The sequence below is a fragment of the Plodia interpunctella genome, chromosome 28, assembly GCF_027563975.2.
Source record: "Plodia interpunctella isolate USDA-ARS_2022_Savannah chromosome 28, ilPloInte3.2, whole genome shotgun sequence".
Lineage (NCBI taxonomy): Eukaryota > Metazoa > Arthropoda > Insecta > Lepidoptera > Pyralidae > Plodia > Plodia interpunctella.
The window spans coordinates 270484-289526 of NC_071321.1; the positions used below are offsets into that span (position 1 = coordinate 270484).

Consider the following 19043-nt stretch of genomic DNA (forward strand, 5'->3'; position numbering starts at 1 on the left):
TGTCTGTATGAACGCGATAAACCCAAAAACTACTTACCTGACGGGTTTTTGTATATAAGGTTTTCAATAATTTTAAAAGATTTAAACTAATTATTTTTGCTTGTGATTTTTTTTATTTAATATGATATCAGTCCGGCTTAGCTTGAATAAAACCATAAACCACAATAAATTATAACCTAAACCTTCCTCAGGAATCATACTATCTACTTATTGGTGAAAATTGTATGAAAACCCGTGCAGTCGTTTTTGAGTTTATTACGAACAGACCGAGATAAAGGCGCGGCAGAGGACTTTAAATAAACGCATTTTATTTTATTCATTTTATTTACTATGTTTTATTATGTTTGTATGGATGTACAATACTCAACGGCCCACACTAAGCGCTAAGCTATCGCGGACACAAACACAGAAACGGCCACAACACACTCAAAACCGCAGATAAATATTCGTGGTCACACAGGTTTTACAGACATTTACCCGCCAGGGAAATCGAACTTAGGACCTCCAGATAGCGCGCAGGCGTGGTGAGTGGTCGACGTATATAAAAATATATAATTTACTAAAAGACCAATAGTGAACCAAACAACTAAAAGTAGGGCAACAATTCCTAGAAAAATGTCAAAAAAAAATTATGTAAAACACAACTGACCCCGCCCAAATAGCTACCTGGTCGAAAGGACACACACAAAAAATGCTAGTAGCCAACCAACCACACCTCTACTTAAATAAAAAAAAAATTACCCGTATAAAAAACTTTATAACGACTATTCCTGTGCCATAAAAAATGGTTGCACCCAACCATAGAGCGCCCTAAAGAGCCAATGGCAACATCATGTTCCAAATTTGAATAGACCAATAGTGTGTTCTATGATTCGGGCGCATTTTGACTGCAACAGATGCGTTCGAATTTTAAACGGGCCAATGAGGTGCGCGTGAGTCTCCCACCCTTCGCACGGGACGGCAACATCGCTTGGCCCTTCTCATGTGACGTTATGATAATTATATTCGATATTATATTTGAATTTCTCAATACGGCTTCTGGTGTTAAATTTATTAAAATCGTGTCCTAATTTATGCAAATTGGTTTGTATTTGATTCGATTTTTCTTGATAACTGTGATGAAAAAAATGTTTTTTTTTTTTCTTTTTGAAATGATTTGCTAGTTTGAACGAACCATTTTATCCGTATTGTATGTAAAAAAAATATTAACTTTCGTATTATAAATTATTTCTATTGTAAGTTTTATTAAGTGTAAGTCTAAACATATTGTATAAAAATGGCGAACTTAATGCTAAATGATTTCTCTCCCACCTGACTAAAACTATAACTCTTGACAATCCTAGTGCAGGAATATATTATTTTATTATTCATCCACACAATACAAATATATGTTATATGTATTGTGTGAATGAACATTGATTTATATAAAATATTGACGACCTCGGTGTGTGTGTGTTTGTGGTAAAGCCTCTGAACCGAGAGGTCCCGGGCTCGATCCCCGGTCGGGTCATGATGGAAAATGATCTTATTCTGATTGGCCCGGGTCTTGTATATGTATATGTTATAAAATATAGTATCGTTGAGTTAGTGTCCCATAACACAAGTCTCGAACTTACTTTGAGGCTAGCTCAATCTGTGTGATTTGTCCTAAAATATTTGTTTATTATAAATTTATTTATTTATTGATGTTTTATTACAAGCTTTTATTAAACTTGCAATGTATGTCGCTATGTCCCTGTGTCTCGGGTGGAATCTTGCAACTCAAGTTTGAAGCAGATATCTTCAACCGATTGAGCTGAAATTTTGTAAACACGTTTAGTTTGTATGTTATTATATGTATTATTGTATGTTATATTGTTGTTATGTTGTTATTATTGTTCACAATGAGCATGACCTGATGGTACACCCAGGAACGGCTCCGGATGTGGAAACTCCATACCGGTTTACAGCACGGACATGATTTGATGACATTCAATAAGATCTCTTTGACAACAATAAAATCTTGTGTCAAAAATGAAATTTTTGTAAAAATAAAATCTTATTCAGTGTAAATATAATAATCAGGTAGTGTTTCACATCGATATATATATATATTCAGCACTCGGATCACAATCGTAACCTGTTTTGATATACCTTTTGACTATGTACATTATGTACTTTTGTATATTATTAGAAAAAAACATTATAAGAAACAATAATGGTAAGCCGATCTGGCATGATAGGGACCAACACTGTTCAAATGAGTTTCTTTCGGCATTTCTTCTCAGCAGTGGTCGTTCCGATATGCCAATAGTTTGTAGCTTGTGAGAAATAACTGTAAATATAAAAATAGACGAGAAAGAGTGTCTGTGAAGGTCTAATTTCTGAATAAATTATTTGAATTTTGATTAATCGTGCATCTGAGAAGTATTATTATTTTTTCACCGACATAACATTACATCTTTATGACCCTAAGGTTGACCGTAAGGTAGATACTGCTTGTATGTAGCATAGCATTAAGTCCTGTACAGGATTTCCTTAGAGGAGTCTGCAAAGAAGACATTAAAACTAGTGTCAGCAATTTTAAACAGGTTTATTGCCTAACCTTTACAATTTAAGTCTCACGAGTGAATTCATATCGCACCGCAACGCTATCGATAGTAAATATAATTCGAACCACACTGTTCTTGGAGCGATGATCCTCTAATATAATTAATATGAATATAATTAGTTGAAACGAACCGTTACTAATATTATAAATGCGAAAGATTGTGAGGTAGTATGTGTGTACGTTTTTTTACTCTTTCACGTAAAATCTACAGGACGGATTGTTATGAAATTTGGACGGGTAGAATATTACCAGGAATAACACGTAGGTTAGTTTTTATTCCAAAATTCCCATGGGAACTAAGCCCTAGGGCGCAGCTAGTTGTACAATAAAGGTTAATACAGATACAGTATCACGTCTTAACTCTTACTTGGTAGACAGAGCCCAGAATTGCTTAACTCGAAGGCAACGTTAAAGATTTTATACTATTCTGACTTTATTCTTTACTAGATGTTGCCCGGGGTTTCGCTCGTCGCTTCGTTGAGATAAAATATAGCCTATAGCAATTTTGGATAATGTACCTTTCTAATGGTGAAAGAATTTTTGAAATCGGTTCGGTAGTTTCCGAGATTACCCGCCTCAAACAAGTTGAAGTCAATACAAACTCACAAACGCTTACCTCTTTATAATAATAGTATAGATTTTCGAATATGCTAATTGTTAACGCTGACTTTAGATTTGTATGCTACTAGCACCCTTCCCGGATTTACTCGTTTAGAACCATAATAAACTAGCTTTGCCCGCGGCTTCGCCCGCGTGATTTCCCACGGGAGGGTGGTTCGCAAAGCATTTCGACCGTTGCGCCGTATTTCCAAAATCAATCATTCATAAAATTGACATTACTACAGTACAGAGTAATTAATGTAAAGTCATATAGTAAAACTCATTCTTGTCTTTGTTAAAATTTGAAAAATTGTAATGACAATTTTTTCGGGACGAAAGTACCCTGTGTCTTTCTACATACTTCAAACTACATGTATGCAAAATTTCAAGAAGTTTGGTTGTGTATATGGAGCGTGAACAGGTAACAAACAAACAAACTTACTTCCGCATTAGTTATAGTTAGGCTTATAGATAACACCTAAACCATAAATAAATGAAATAATGACTTAAATCTTCAGGATTCACACTATCAATTAAAAAAACCCGACGACAAAATCAGGTGTGTAATTTTAATGATAATTTCATACATTTCGACTCTCGAAGATGATCAGACTCCACAATATCCAGTCGTATTTGGGTTTCTGATATAAAGGGTTCATGTGGTAAGGTAAGGTAAGGTGGTATCAAACGCAAAACCTATCCTAAAGACTACTTGGGTACATCAAAACAAGAAACTTTTATTCCACGACTTTTCGTGATTTATTTTTCATATATATATATATATATATATATAACAATCTAACTTGTGATTCTTGTGAAGATGTATACATCTTAACTCTATGTAATAGCCGAGCAACATGAGACAGTACAGTAGCGTTGTGTAGCGGAATCGAACATAGAGTTAACGTTTTATAGAAACGACATTAAAAGTAAAAAAGGATTTTTTGTATTTACTACGTTTAGACAAAAATCGTAGAACGAAAGATGTTAGTCTCAATGTACCTTATGCGCCTTTGGAAGGTTATGCGTTAGACACCAGTAACCTTATATTAAACACGACAAATTAACGCGCACACACCACAGTTTGTTACAAAGGTCCGTGGTCACTCGGCGGCTGACTCAGTTCCTATATATAGTTCTGGGTTTTTTTCAACACACGGAACCCTAGAAGTGTCCAAGATAGTATACACCAGAGGACGTGAACTGGCGCCTGAATGGCGCCAACATACTTACTAGGAAATCAGTACCTGTTTTTATGAAACATATTTAATTCAAATTCAAAAGCGATCAATCTCAAATGCTATCATCTGATAATATATCATCTGATTGTGTAACACTTTTTTAACTGGCAACGATTATCTAAGATTGGGTTTCACCAGTTAACATTGGTGTTAACTTTAAACGGCGCAGAAAAATGTAATGGACGCCATTACGTCTAAAAATAGGCGCGCACGTCAATGTCAACGTCAAAGTTGACAGATAGAACTCACACTAAGTAGATGACTTTTCCTGTAATATGTAATCTTGAAAATAATTAGTTATGTATACTTCTTATAAATCTATGCTTCAAACCATAAAGTTAGATGAACAAGATTTTCGAGTCCATGGAATTGCACCGTCAAATTTCACGTGGATTTTAACCGACGCGCCATTGACGTTAGACAAAACTTTGCGTTTTTCTGGGCACGTAAAAGTTAACGTCAATGTTGACGGTGCAACCCACCCTTAATGGTTATATGATTCGTTTTACAAGCTTTTATTTATTTTCATCTGTCCCAATGTTTGTCTGTCTGTAATCAAGTCTTGCAAATTGAATTTCACCTACTTCCGGACTGTATAGAGTTGAAATTTTTCACAGCGCTTCAGTGTTCACAACAATGCATTATTATTATAATCATGTATAATGGTGCACCCAGAATTGGCTTGCGACAAGGGACCTCCTAATAGGTTTACAGCATGGTTTTAGTATCACGTGTTGTATACAACAGGATCACTCTGATGACATATAAATAAAAGTTTGTGCCAGAAATGTCATGTAATTAATGTGTAATTTTTTCATGTCTACACTTCAAACGTAAGATGTGTGGTTCGCGCAAATTAATCAAATCAAATCATTTATTCAGAAATTAGGCCTTCACAGGCACTTTTTCACGTAATATTCTAAATTAAATGATGTTTACCGAAGCTACAAACTACTAGCATTTCGGAACGACCACTGCTGAGAAGAAATGCCGAAAGAAACTCATACTCCGGATTATGCCAGAAGGGCTTACAATTTATTACAGTACCTACATTGACATTACTATAGTACAGATAAATAAATAAATAAATGTTAAGACAAATCACACAGATTGAGCTAGCCCCAAAGTAAGTTCGAGACTTGTGTTATGTGATACTAACTCAACGATACTATATTTTATAACAAATACATATATAGATAAACATCCAAGACCCGGGCCAATGAGAAAAATATCATTTTCAATCACTTTACCACTGCGTCAACGAGGTCGTCAAATTAATTTTTCGTCAGATCAATTATTTTATAGAAGTCAGATAGAAAAACTAATTCTTGACATTCTTGAAATAAGCAAAGTTATAATGACGCTCTGAGAAACATCCGTAGGGCCATGCCTCATTACTCAGTCACGCTCATTTTGACGTCCACCGATAGACAACGCAGTACGAGGCAGAAATTGTATGAAGTATCGACGTACATGTCAACGCACCTAAGTGTTAAAACCTATAGAAAACAACGGAAAACGTCGGAGAGGCAACGTGCTGCATCGTCGCAACGGAGCACGACTCAGCAGTGAGGCATGGCCCGTACGGGGCGACTAAGCATACAACCCCGTAAAAACACCTACCTAATACCTACCTAAAATCTATACTATTATTATAAACAGGTAAGCGTTAGTGACTTTGTGAGTTTGTATGTTTGAGGTATTTCAATAATAATTATTTCACCCTAAAAAAGGTACATTATCCAAGATTGCTATAGGCTATATTTTATCTCAAAATTCCCACAGGAGCGAAGCCCCGGGCAACATCTAGTATACTATATACTAGGATATTTTGTTCCACGAAAACTGAGTCACAGAAGTTCTGTAACAAATAAGTTTTTTTTTACAAAAATTACATTTTTATAACACAATCTTTTATTGTTGTCATGAGATGTTATTACATTCGATGTCTTTTTGTCACTATATTATGCCAAAACGGCTGAACAGATTTCGGTGAAATTTGACACACTTTCATTCAACTTTTCATTCCGAAATTCCCACGGGAGGTATAGGCTAGTTAAGTAAGATGATACATATTAAGCACGATATACCCAGACCCTGTTTCGGTGGCTCCCGCCCTAAAATATACCATAAGTGGAACTCAGAACCTCAAGAGGCGACTAAAGAGCATATAACCTGGCTGATAGGCAACAATTTCATTCCCAAAGAGGTCCAGTTGTAATTTGTAACATAACAGCCGGATCTTCAAAATGTAAGGTTTATTTTTACAGACTTCGCGACTTCGCAGCCGTGAATGTAACCAAGCGTGGAAGAGAGAGGGAGAGAGAGATACCGGAACAAATGAGCGGTGTATTCTTGTTGCCAGGTTGCTATACATACATATAATACGGACGTGCGGGGAGCCGAGTCAACGAACTCTGCGCTCGGAGACGGCCTTGGCAACACGTCATCATTTTCGTTTTTGCACGCACTAGCAAACGCTCCGCGTCTCCGTTCTAATGGGAAATTCAATTCTAAAAATATCTTATACGATTTCCAAGGTTATCTCCTGCTTGTGTGCAAAAATTCATCGAAATCCGTCAAGTGTATTTTAGCAAGAAGGAATAATTATCTGTATCAACAACTTCCGCGTTTGTAATAATACTAGATGTTGCACGCGGCTTCGTTTGTGGTCTAAAATTAGCCTATATTACTCTTCAGTTCTCCAAATATCTCCACACCAAAAATCACCTCAATACAATGCTCAGTATTGACGTAAAAGAAATATAAACATATTCACATATGCTTATAATAATAGTGTCGGTATTAAAGTATGGACTAGGCGTCCTGGAATTTCACGTATTGTGAGAATTTTAATAAAAAAAATAATACACGTGTTTTTCCAGATATTAATCTACTTGTGTACCAAGTTTCATCAAAAACTGTCCGGTATATTTGACGTGAAGTAGTGATTAAATTCTTCATCTACTTCGACATTTACAGTAATACTAGCTGCCCCCCTATAATGCCTAATTTCGCAAAAAAACTATAATATTCGCTATTCTACGATATATTCTATCTATGTTCCATGTTTCATGGAAATCTTTCCAGTAGTTTTTGCATAATTGAGAAATAAACACCTCCATATCCTCCTTCAAGTCCAAACTTTGGCTTCCTATATTATTTTCTTCTGTGCGTGTGCATTTGACAACCAAAACAGGATAGATCATATCTTATATAGTAAACAACAGGTATTAAATACCCGCACGTATACCTTTTTTATTTCCCAGACGTTTTGGACCTTGTTACAAAGGTTCGTGGTCACTGGACAACTGACGCTGAGTCATTCGTCGGCAAGCTACGGCGACGAAAAATCTCTCTCGTCTGAGAGGCCTTCCTCATCCATAGAGTGTCGGAGCCCAGGTTCCCGTTTTCCAACTTTCTCCCAATACTTGGCAGTGTTCAGAATCTCTTTTTGTCAGACTATCATATACTCCATACTAATATTATAAAGAATTTGTATTTTTGTTTGTTATGAATAAACTCAAAAACTACCAGGCCAATTTTGATGAAATTTGATACAATTATAGGTGAAACCATCAGTAGTGACATAGGCTGTTTTTATTATGGTTTTACCCGAGCGAAGCGGGGGCGAGGCTCTAGTTAAATTATAAAAAAAAGATTTGGCATGTCGCATCAATCTATCTGTCTGTATGAATGAAGGCGATAAATTAAAAAAACTACCGGATCTTCGTAATTATTAGTTACTTGACTGAGTAAAAAATAAAATTCATACCTACCAATAAAATAATGGTAGGTATTTTATTTAACAAAATACAATAATTAAATGTTACTTTTATTAATAACTTTTATTATTTTTGTTATGATTAAAGTAGACTTGTTGAAGTTGACTTGGGAATGACTCCAAAATTGTGACGTCACATTTCAATGTAGTTTTAGACAAAAAAGTTGACCAATTGGAAAGAAGTAGGTGAAATTAATTAATTAGGTTTTAATCAGCTTTATTATTGTTTAATTTTAAAAACAATAAATTATATTTTAAAATCCTATGACGAAAAATAATCAGTTGTTTTTGTTGTTAATAAGAATATGTTGTTTTTTTTTAAATTATTATATATATATTTTTTACAGGTTTTATACGGACCTCAGGGAGCAGGTTGGGTAAGTTTTTGTTTTTAAGTCTTTCATAAAATTAATCCTATTAATATCTTAATCCTAACTAATATTATAAATGCGAAAATATGTCTGTTTGTTACCTCTCCACGCTCTATCTACTCAACCAATCTTCTTGAAATTTTGCATACATGTAGTTTGATGTACGGAGAAGGACATAGGGTACTTTTTGTCCAGAAATTCCCACGGGAGCGAAGCCCCGGGGCGCAGCTATTAATGTTATTAATGCGTAAGTTTGAGTGGACGTTTGTGTGTATGTTTGTTTCTCTTTCACACAAAATCTACTGGACGTATCGTTATGAAAATTGGGTACACAGGTAGAATATAACCAGGAATAACACATAGGGTATGTTTTATCCCGAAATTCCCACGGGAGCGAAGCCCCGGGGCGCAGCTAGTACTTTGTAATTTAAAATTTCTAGATTAGACTTAATAGACTTTAGACGATCTCGGTGGCGCAGTGGTAAAGTGCTTGCCTCTGAACCGAGAGGTCCCGGGTTCGATCCCCGGTCGGGACATGATGGAAAATGATCTTTTTTTGATTGGCCCGGATCTTGGATGTTTATCTATATATGTATATGTTATAAAATATAGTATCGTTGAGTTAGTATCCCATAACACAAGTCTGGAACTTACTTTGGGGCTAGCTCAATCTGTGTGATTTGTGTTAATATATTTATAGGTAAAATAACTGTTTAGATATTACAATCTAAGCGTTGAATATCATTCGATGACGTCACACGCCTATGTAATTACAATATCTAATCGAGACAATGCCAAGTTCATTGCGTTATATGCTAAATATCAAATAATTATTCAGATTTACACCTTCACGGGCACTTTTCACGTCAAACTTTATATACCAGCGTCGGTCCGTCCCGGTCTTCGCTCGGGTGAAACCAGAAAATTTCGTCTATCTCTGTGCCAAATTTCATCGAAATCGACCCAGTAGTTTTTTTAGTTTGTTTATTACAAACAAACATGTTTTTCTCTCTTTATTTTGGCATCAAACAGTCATTAAATATTAGAAAGAGAAAAACCAATATTAGAAATTATTAATATTAGAAAGAGAAAAAATACAAATCTTTTCTATTTCTAATATTATTATCGATAGTAATTTCTCAAAAAGTTACGATCTACTGGCATTTCGGAACGACCACTGCTGAGAAGAAATGCCTAAAGAAACTCCTTTGAATAGTGTTGGTCCCTATCATGCCAGAAGGGCTCACCATTATTGTTTCTTACAGTTTTTTTTTAAATATAACAAAGTACATGGTCATAAAATATAAAAAAATATATGTTGTGATTGTGATCGACTGCTGATATAAAAAAAAATGATACGAACACTATATGCCTATTGGAGCGTGGTTCCGTCCTGGAAAATGATCTATATTCTTCAGTAAATGTAGCACTTATTATATTTATTACTAGCTACGCCCCAGGGCTCCGCTCCGGTGAGAGTTTCAGGATAAAAATTACGCTATATGTTATTCCAGGTTATATTCTACCCGTGTACCAAATTTCATAGCAATCCGTCCAATAGATTTCGCGTGAAAGAGTAACAAACACACATACTCACAAAGGTTCGCACTTATAATATTAGATGGGATTGTAAATAATCATAATCGTATTTTTCTTTAAAAAAATCAACATTATTTATCTTTGGGATAAATCGATTTAGTGGATAAAGGATATTCCTGTCTGAAACATTTGAATCGTAATTATTTACTCAAATAATACTTTGGTACTAGTATTATATGTGTTTATTGTTTCCTTATTATATAATATATATCGCCTACAGAAATATATTTATACCGTCGCAAAAAAATCGACAAGTTTGTATATAAGGTAGGTAGTATTTCTTTAAGCATTAGAATTACATGTTAAATATAAGCATTAATTGTTTTCATTTGTCTTTTAATAATCGGTTTTGTATTATTTTTTTTTATAAATTTTGCAAAAACGGAATGTCGTTTCAGCGGAAATATTTCAAATAAAGCTGATAGGTGACCCTAAAAAATATAATCAACTTCACAATATATTGTATTTTTAATACAGAAATCAATTTCATACATTGAATTGGCATATATTTTGTGGTAAATATTTTGTAAAATCATTTAGGGTCACGTTAAAAATAAATTATAAACGTGTGCTCAAAATTGTTTGTTAAAATGAATAAACATGTTTCTAATCAAGCAGATTTAAAATATTATTTGAAATGCTGTTATTATAATTAAAATAGAAAGAATAAATATTGATGCTCGCATTCTCCATTAACATTTTCATAGTGCTATCAAAAATAGTTTTAAAATGAAATTTGATAAAATTATTTTCAAATATCACAAAACGTTTATTGAATTCCCCAAAATAAAAGGAATTTTGAATTATTTTTTTAATTTACGATATTTTTTATGCATCAGAAGTTGCACGAGTATGACACAAAAAGTTTTGATCCTTTAAAAAATATATTTCACTAGAAAAAATTAAAATAAGCATTATTTGGAATAAACACCATTGTGCTCTTACATAATTAAGATATTTTTCCCAAAAATACTAAATAATTTAAATCGAAAAGTGCAATTCAAATTTAACAATGAATTTCCTAGCAAAACTCACTTTGATTTAATGTTTTATATAAGAAAAGTATTTCTGGGTGTTATTTTATAATTATATTTATGAAATATATAAAAAGCTATTCAAGAATCAATAAAATTTTGTATATTTTTCATTTATATCGATGATGTAATATCTGTCATGCACAATGGCGTCCTATTTATTCGTAAATCGAACATTGCATGCTACGAAAATTAAAATATAACCTCTATTTCTTTGAATAAGTCTGGAATTTTCTTTGTATAGGGCGTGAAAGGTTCAAAAGAACTTTTAAAACACCCTAAAACCCTTTCCTATTGTTAATATCTGGTGTTGTTGTAATATAGTAATGGTTTTAGTGCATGCTGCAAGCATCAGACATACATAATAATCACTGGGCACCATATTTGCAAGAGAAAAAAGTAAAAAGCATTAAATTTTCATTAAAAATTTGCTTGGAAAACTCTTTAGCGAGGTCGTTCGGCGCTCGCGCACCGTTACTTTACAAGGCGGATTATACAAAACTATTTACCTCTCTGTCGCACATACACGCCTACCTCACTCCCCCAGAGACGGGCGCGAACTTTTGACGACCAAAAATTTTGATACTATGTCTGGCACATTTTTTACAATAAATAATTCGAATATTCGATAAAATAATAAAAAAAGAAAAAACGATTCCATAAAATAATTCAAATATCTCTTTTTCGATGACTTCACACATCTCTGCTCTATTTTACTTTAATCAGTGGTACAGATTTCGACTTATTTAACGAGCGTTATCAGTTGGCCTTCAGAATTGTACAAAACCTACATATAAGTAGCTTTCTCACAATAAGTAGGTTATATTTGAGATGATAATGTTGCAAAAATTTAATGTACACGTAATCCAACGCCAGTATTAACAAAAGGTTATTGCAGGAGTTTTATAGCCACTCGTAAAAGTATTAAGAATTTTTATGTAGTTAGTTTCGTCCGAGAAAGTTAGCTAAATCTGACGTAAGCGTGGCCGTGATAATAATGAAGTCACCAAGGAGGTATTATGCTAACAGATTTTAAAGTAGTTACTACATTCGGCTTCTCTCGTGACGTTTACATTTGTATGCGTGGCACAGCGTGATGTGCAATGAGATATGCTAAACTTTAGATATTATACTTAGATTAGATACCCTATGCCAGCGGCTCCCCTCTCTATGGCAGCTTAAAGCATCTTCTGTGATGTTCGACAAATATTAATGGGGGTACCTATTACGGCCTTTGCGGGTTGATCTGGAAATATCAAATCATAGACACGGAATATCTTGTATCTCTATTAAAACATACCAGATTTAATCTAAACCATATGGTTAAGTGGTCCATAAGTACATACAGACTTGAACTTTTTTATAATAGGCATAAAAATATGGATTAGCAGCATCTTACTTAGTTTAAAATGATTCTGTTAAAAAACTTTTTATATGAAGTAGCTCACAACCCTCACAACTAACTGGATAAACATCATTGTTATTTGTTATCAACTCCGTTCGGTAGTTATTTGTTATCATCAATAGATGGCGCTGTTCACAATTGTGCCTAAATTTCAAAATTTACAGAAAGTTTGTTTGTTAAGTGTCTTTATTTCCTTTGCAGTCTCTTATTAGATATACAGACATTTTATGATCTAGTCAATTTATGATAAATACTAAATTTCCAACAAGAAAACTTGAATACAATGCATAACCTTAAAAAAACACGTGTTAAAGTCATACCTTTTGTTTTTCCGGCTCAGTGCTTACATAATGTAACATTTGCAATGGAATATATGAAATTGCATGCCTTTTACTGTCTATCTATATATTATATAAAGAGTAGAAAATGAATTAGGGTACCGTATCCACTTGGCTGGCAACACTGAGTGTTTATCGACCAATCTTGATGATTAGATCTAGTGTTGCAATGGCGAAAAATTTTGTTCGTTATAAATCCTTTTTATACTCTTTATAAGTGTAGTATTGTTACTACAAGAAAATTTAATATTCTAATTATAAGTCTATTTAATCATAAATGATCTTCATTTCGTTGTATCTGTGTAAGTGTGCACTTTTTTGTATGGGATTGTATCTGGCTGCGTAGACGTGTGCGTTATAATTCTATACAAGAAAAGCACACGCCGCATGAGTTTCTCAGTCGGTGTGTACTGGTTTTATTCAGCGCGTCCGCAGAGTTGAACGGGTGCACGTAGTGGGTTCTACCCATCTCTTTTACAAATATTGCGTGTGACAGAAATAGGTGATCAGCAACAGTTTCATTTCAATTCTTTCGCACATACGATTTGTGACTGAGACATGCAGCTAGGATGCTCCTGCATGGAAATCGCGAATGCCTCAATATTAATTTATTTAATTCTTCATCTTTGTATTGACTCTATGAAATGTATGACGACTTAACTGAAATAACCCTTATTAAGTATTAAATATTATTATATATCAATGAAAGTAATTATTGCATAAATCGAACTGACAATACAAAATTTTACATTCTTTTTTCCTGACATTATTGCATGTCAATTAATCAAAAATATACATAAATTAAGCAAATATTGTGATTACGACTAACTAAGTCAAAATAATGCCACATCTCTAATTTAAATTTCAATAATAATATTCCCACTGAATGAGACAGACGATACAGACAATGTTCATTCATAAATTATCGTCTCCATGGCAACAGAAGTGCAAGCTACGTGCCTTCTTAAAATAGAATATGGCTGCAACAGCGTTTTATAAATGCATGCTTGGAATTTCAACTTAATTTGTGGTGTAATAAGATTTATATTTCAAGGTATTATGATAAGCAGAACTTTCCACGATAAATATAGTCTAATTACACTAATTGAGATTAAACTCTCGATAATGAAAATTCTTCACTAAAACATACGTGTACAAATATATTTTATTAAATATTTGAACATTTCCACTTTTACAAAAAAATAATCTTAATAAATTAACTGTAAGTTGGCATGTGCATAATTAATTTTTGAATATTTGTTTTCATGAATTTGATATTTGTAAAATTTTATTTTATTATTTAAAGGATTTTGTTTTTCCAACATGGCTATCTAACGCAATTTTTACGCAGCATTCGGATACTATAGGCTAATAAAAAAGCATTTCGTAATTAATATACACAATTTTTTTTTCAAATGTGATAATGCAGCTTTGTGTCATTAATGTGTTTGAAGTTACAATTAAATCATTTTTAATAAATAAAAAACATGGTCGTCCATCAGATCAATTAAAAAATTCCCACTGGATGTTTACTTGGCATAATTTAATTGTTATACACTTGCATGCCTTTTTTTACAAGGCGGGTCTGTTAATTGACTGGTTAGCTCTATTAATAGATGGCTGAAAATAGCCTGCGCTGTTGCCAAGTGAAGTTTAGTATGAAGGTTGCTGGAAGTCATTCGATTGTCATCTTTTACAGAATAAATATCGAGATGCAGTTAATATCAATATCTCACCTACGTGGTTATTTCATAATAAAAGGTAACCTTTGAGCTTTTCCATGTTGTATTTCACAACTTTTTAGAAGTCCGGTAATGCTAAAGTTTTGCCCCTAGTATTGTATTTATGTTGTCACAACGTGCTGCGTTGTCGCAACGGAGCACGACTGAGCAATGGGGCATGGCTCTAAGTCGTAGAAACTTGCATGATAGTAATAATATGTATGATTTAGTTTATATAATGGCCACCAGGTGGGGCTGAGACTTGGATGTTAATCGAAGGTCAAACCTCTCTTACCTTCACATTTCTCGGTTGCGTTCAGGGCTGTAACGTCGCGAAATAATTTTGAAAATGTTTGAAGGGCAACCCTCCTTATGAATAGTAACTATAAAGTACTATAAATTCTTTCTGTGAGGTTCGAAGCCTAACGAATATTTATATAACCAGTTGATTACGTCATAGATATATTATATCAGTTCTCTTGAATTTCCAAAGTTGTACGTAATTGTTTTTATATTTAGCTCAGTTTATGTGTAGATTAAGCTAAGTTATTATTTGCTTGGATATCACCATTTTAAGGTTACTTTTAAAACTATGCATTTTGTGACACAACACAGGTCACAATTTAGAGGTTTATTTATGTAAATAACGTTGACAAATACCCCAGTGATGTTATTAAGTGAACACAGTGAATCTTTAAATTAAATTAACGAGCAATTCACTTCAAAACATGTTCGAAACGGACCCTTTAAGCGGACATATTAAAAAAAACAAACAATAATGACCCCACATTTCACTCTAAGTTATTGAAGCGACTGAATTGAAAAAAAAAAAAAACAAAAAAATATTCAAGTACCAAGACTAAGCGTGTCGCGGTACAACGATCGAAATTCAAGTTTGGAGCAAAAAGTGGACCGCGGGGCGCGTGATATGCGTCTTTCTCTCTCGTGGGAGTTTGGATGACGTTTGAAAGAGACAGCTGCAGCCGTCGCCCGCGCCCACGTAAGAGGCCGGTACATTGAACTCGCGACGAACGCTCGAAATATGTTGAACAGAAACGAAACGACGTAACGCGTTTCAAACTGAACGTAAATTTGAAATGATCTCTGTTTTAAATTTCGAACACCGGTCCTTGTTTGTGGTGACACGTTAATTCGAACTTTTGGAAATCGATCTGTTTTATTCTTTTTTTTTGACAGTTAAAGGTCTTTTTTGGTGCAGTGAGTATTTCGTTGGGGAAAGTGTGGATACGGGTAAGTCTACAATTAGGCCTAGACCGAGAAATCGTCTCGGCCCAGACTGGATTTCTAGATTGTCTAACACGATTCTCGCTAAATCTAGGTTATTGTCGTGACCTAGAACCTGGCTCGCCCAAGTCTAGATTTCGTGGAGACTTATCTGTTACCAGCTAGTGATATAAGTGTGTTTTTAATGCTATTTCAACTTTGAAAGAAAAAAAAATCACAAGAAAGTTAAAAAGCTACTTAATTGAAACCAAACTAAACCTATAATATATTTCTCTAATTACTAGTTAATGATTCATGTCTTTACTATTATTTAAGATCTGGGTATGCCTATATCTAAAAACGTGAAACAAATTCTCAAGGCCGTTATATTTGGAAAGGAAATAATATAATATTATAATATAATTATATCCTATATCTACATTATACTTATTTCTAGTCCATAACGAAATACGACTTCAGATTCTCCTAGGCGTCTGGAGATATCTGTAAGTATAGGTACCTATATATTTTTAGGTCAAGAAGAGGTGCCACGTTGTGATTGCACGAGACAAAAATAACCTGACAACCTACCTAAACCCACAGTGCATGCAGAAATGGCCGGAATCGGTGAATAAAAAAAAATTGTTTTTTTTTTTAATTTTGGTAACTTTTTTTTGGTAATAATTTTGACATAAGTTTGACAACGACAATTTAATTTGGAGAATTTCTATGACCTGTCTCCTGTCTGTTAATTTTTCAAACAAATGTTTTGCTATAAATTTTTACACAAAATCGTAATATTTTAAACAGTCTAATACAAAGTTTTACTTAGTTACTTAAATGTTTTATTTACTTACTTTACTAAAAATATAACCCTTAACGGCCCCTTTTAATAAGTATTTTAAAAAGTATAAATAACTGCGCCCGTTTTTCAACTCTCGAGGCAATTTAGTTATAAAAAAATTTAAAAAAAAATCTTTTTTCAGACAAACGTTCTAATTTTGATTTATTCTCACAACAATGAATCTACGAAAAAAAATTATATCGTTTTTTACCTTTTATGTTTGTAAGTACCATTATTTTTGGTGCCCAAATTGATTGCCATGTTTTGAATCACCAAATGGTAGTTTTTCATTTTATTAAAAACCTACTTACATCAAATTGTTTAAAGCCAATTTTGTGTGCATTTATATAATTATTGTATTTATGTAAGCTGAAAAGGGAGCCTAACAGTCAGACACATAATAGGCTTAAAAATTTTTGTAATGAAATTATTTTGAATGACAGGTCCACGCGTTGTATTTGAAGGTTATATAATATTAATAAATAATTAATTGTCAAACCAAAGATCCATATAAAATTAATTAAATTGATACACATTTAAAAAACAATAATTAATTTAAATATAATATAAATTACTTATTAAGTGGTTTCCAATATTGCTAACCTCGTTGTCCAAATAGAAAAACAGGAAAAAATTGGCCTACGTCCATACTAATACAAAAATGTGGCCTATATCGATAAAATCAAGTATTTTTATCAATAATTTTATATCCAGTCATTTAACATAAAGTGAAAGTGGTTATTATCAGGGTAGACAACAATTATATAACTAGCTGCGCCCCGAGGCTTCGCGCCCGTGGTGATTTCGGGATAAAAAGTACCCTATGTGTTATTCCAGGTTATATTCTACCCGTGTACCAAATTTCATAACAATCCGTCCAGTAGATTTCGCGTGAAAGAGTAACAAACTTACACACATTTATAAATATTAGTAGGATTTCTCAAAAAGCTACAAACTACCATCATTTCTGAACAAACACTGGTGAAAAGAAATGTCGGAAGAAACTCGGTGAAGTGTCTGTCCATATCATGCCAGAGGGGCTTACTATTATTGTTTTAAATTTTTTAAATAATAATATTAAACTAAATATATGATATCGGTCAAAATCATAACCTTTTCGCTTTGCTGTAGTTAGGTAAAATTAAATACATATAGTTATCTAATCATAATACGGATCATATTGAACGAAAGCATACTATGACGTCACAATGTTCAACTCTGATTCATAATTAAATCCTGTTCCAGTTAACAACTAGTCCTGTGACGGCTTTGTTCGGGTATAAACATAATAATTAAACACCTAAACCTTGCTTAGGAATCACACTATATATTGGTGAAAACCGCATGAAAATCCGTGCAGCAGTTTTAGAGAAAATCGCGGACATACGCGGTAGAGGACTTCGTTTTATAATATGTAAAGATTGTGTCGTATATCTTACATTATTTGGCCTTTACCTTGTATATATTGTTTTTGACAATTTTCAATAAATTATTAAATATGCTTACTTTTTTTTACATTTAAATTATGACATTATAAATAATGTGAATTTGTGCAGTACTTTATTTGTCAATTGACGTCTTTGGAGAAAACGCCGCGGTGAAGTTTGTTGCGCCACTTCTTCTTCACCTGCGCTTTGGAAGTCGGCGTTAGATAAGTATGGCTTTAAGTAAATTTTTTACGTCAATAAGTGATGTATATCATCCTAACTGAATAGAGAATTTTGAATTTCTTTAAAATATGGATAAGGAAAGAAGGTCGTAAAGTTTTAGTTCATTAGTCGATATTTCCCGGGACACTATAACTCTATATATATGAAACTGTGTGACAGACAACGCACAGCCGAAACTACTGGGCGTAGAAAGCTGAAATTTGGCGTGTAGGTTCCTAGGACAGTGTAGGGGAGCACTAAGATGGAATTTCCTCAAATTCCCACGGGAAACGGATTTTTACTTGCATACGAAGTTGTGGGCATACAAATAATATTATATAGATAGGTTATACAAATAAAATCTAATATAATTAAATTGGTAAAGATCGTAGTTTCTTGTAGCATTGTCGTAGATCCGTAGCACGATTGTAGAGTATAGCAAAAAGTCACCTACATTTTATTCGTAGCAGATTTCCGTATGGCTGGCTCTGATACGCCGACGCGAATGAATACATTGCGCAGTTTGTACGTGGGCTTTTTATTGCCGCAAGGAAAAATCATCAATGTTTCAGATTCGGTATTAAGGTTCCTAAAACCTATTCTGAAAGTCAATCGTTTTAATGCTTCCTTCCAGAGTGGTACA

At 33.6% G+C, this 19043-nt stretch overlaps 1 long non-coding RNA gene across 10 annotated transcripts in view; it reads left to right on the plus strand.

The window, feature by feature from the left end:
• LOC128681682 (uncharacterized) overlaps positions 1-19043 on the plus strand; it is an 87239-nt gene that overhangs the window by 29086 nt on the left and 39110 nt on the right. For all 10 annotated transcript variants that reach the window (XR_008406045.1, XR_008406044.1, XR_008406042.2 and 7 more), the window contains exon 2: positions 8563-8592. This is a non-coding gene — a long non-coding RNA (uncharacterized LOC128681682). The remainder of the gene's footprint in view (positions 1-8562; positions 8593-19043) is intronic.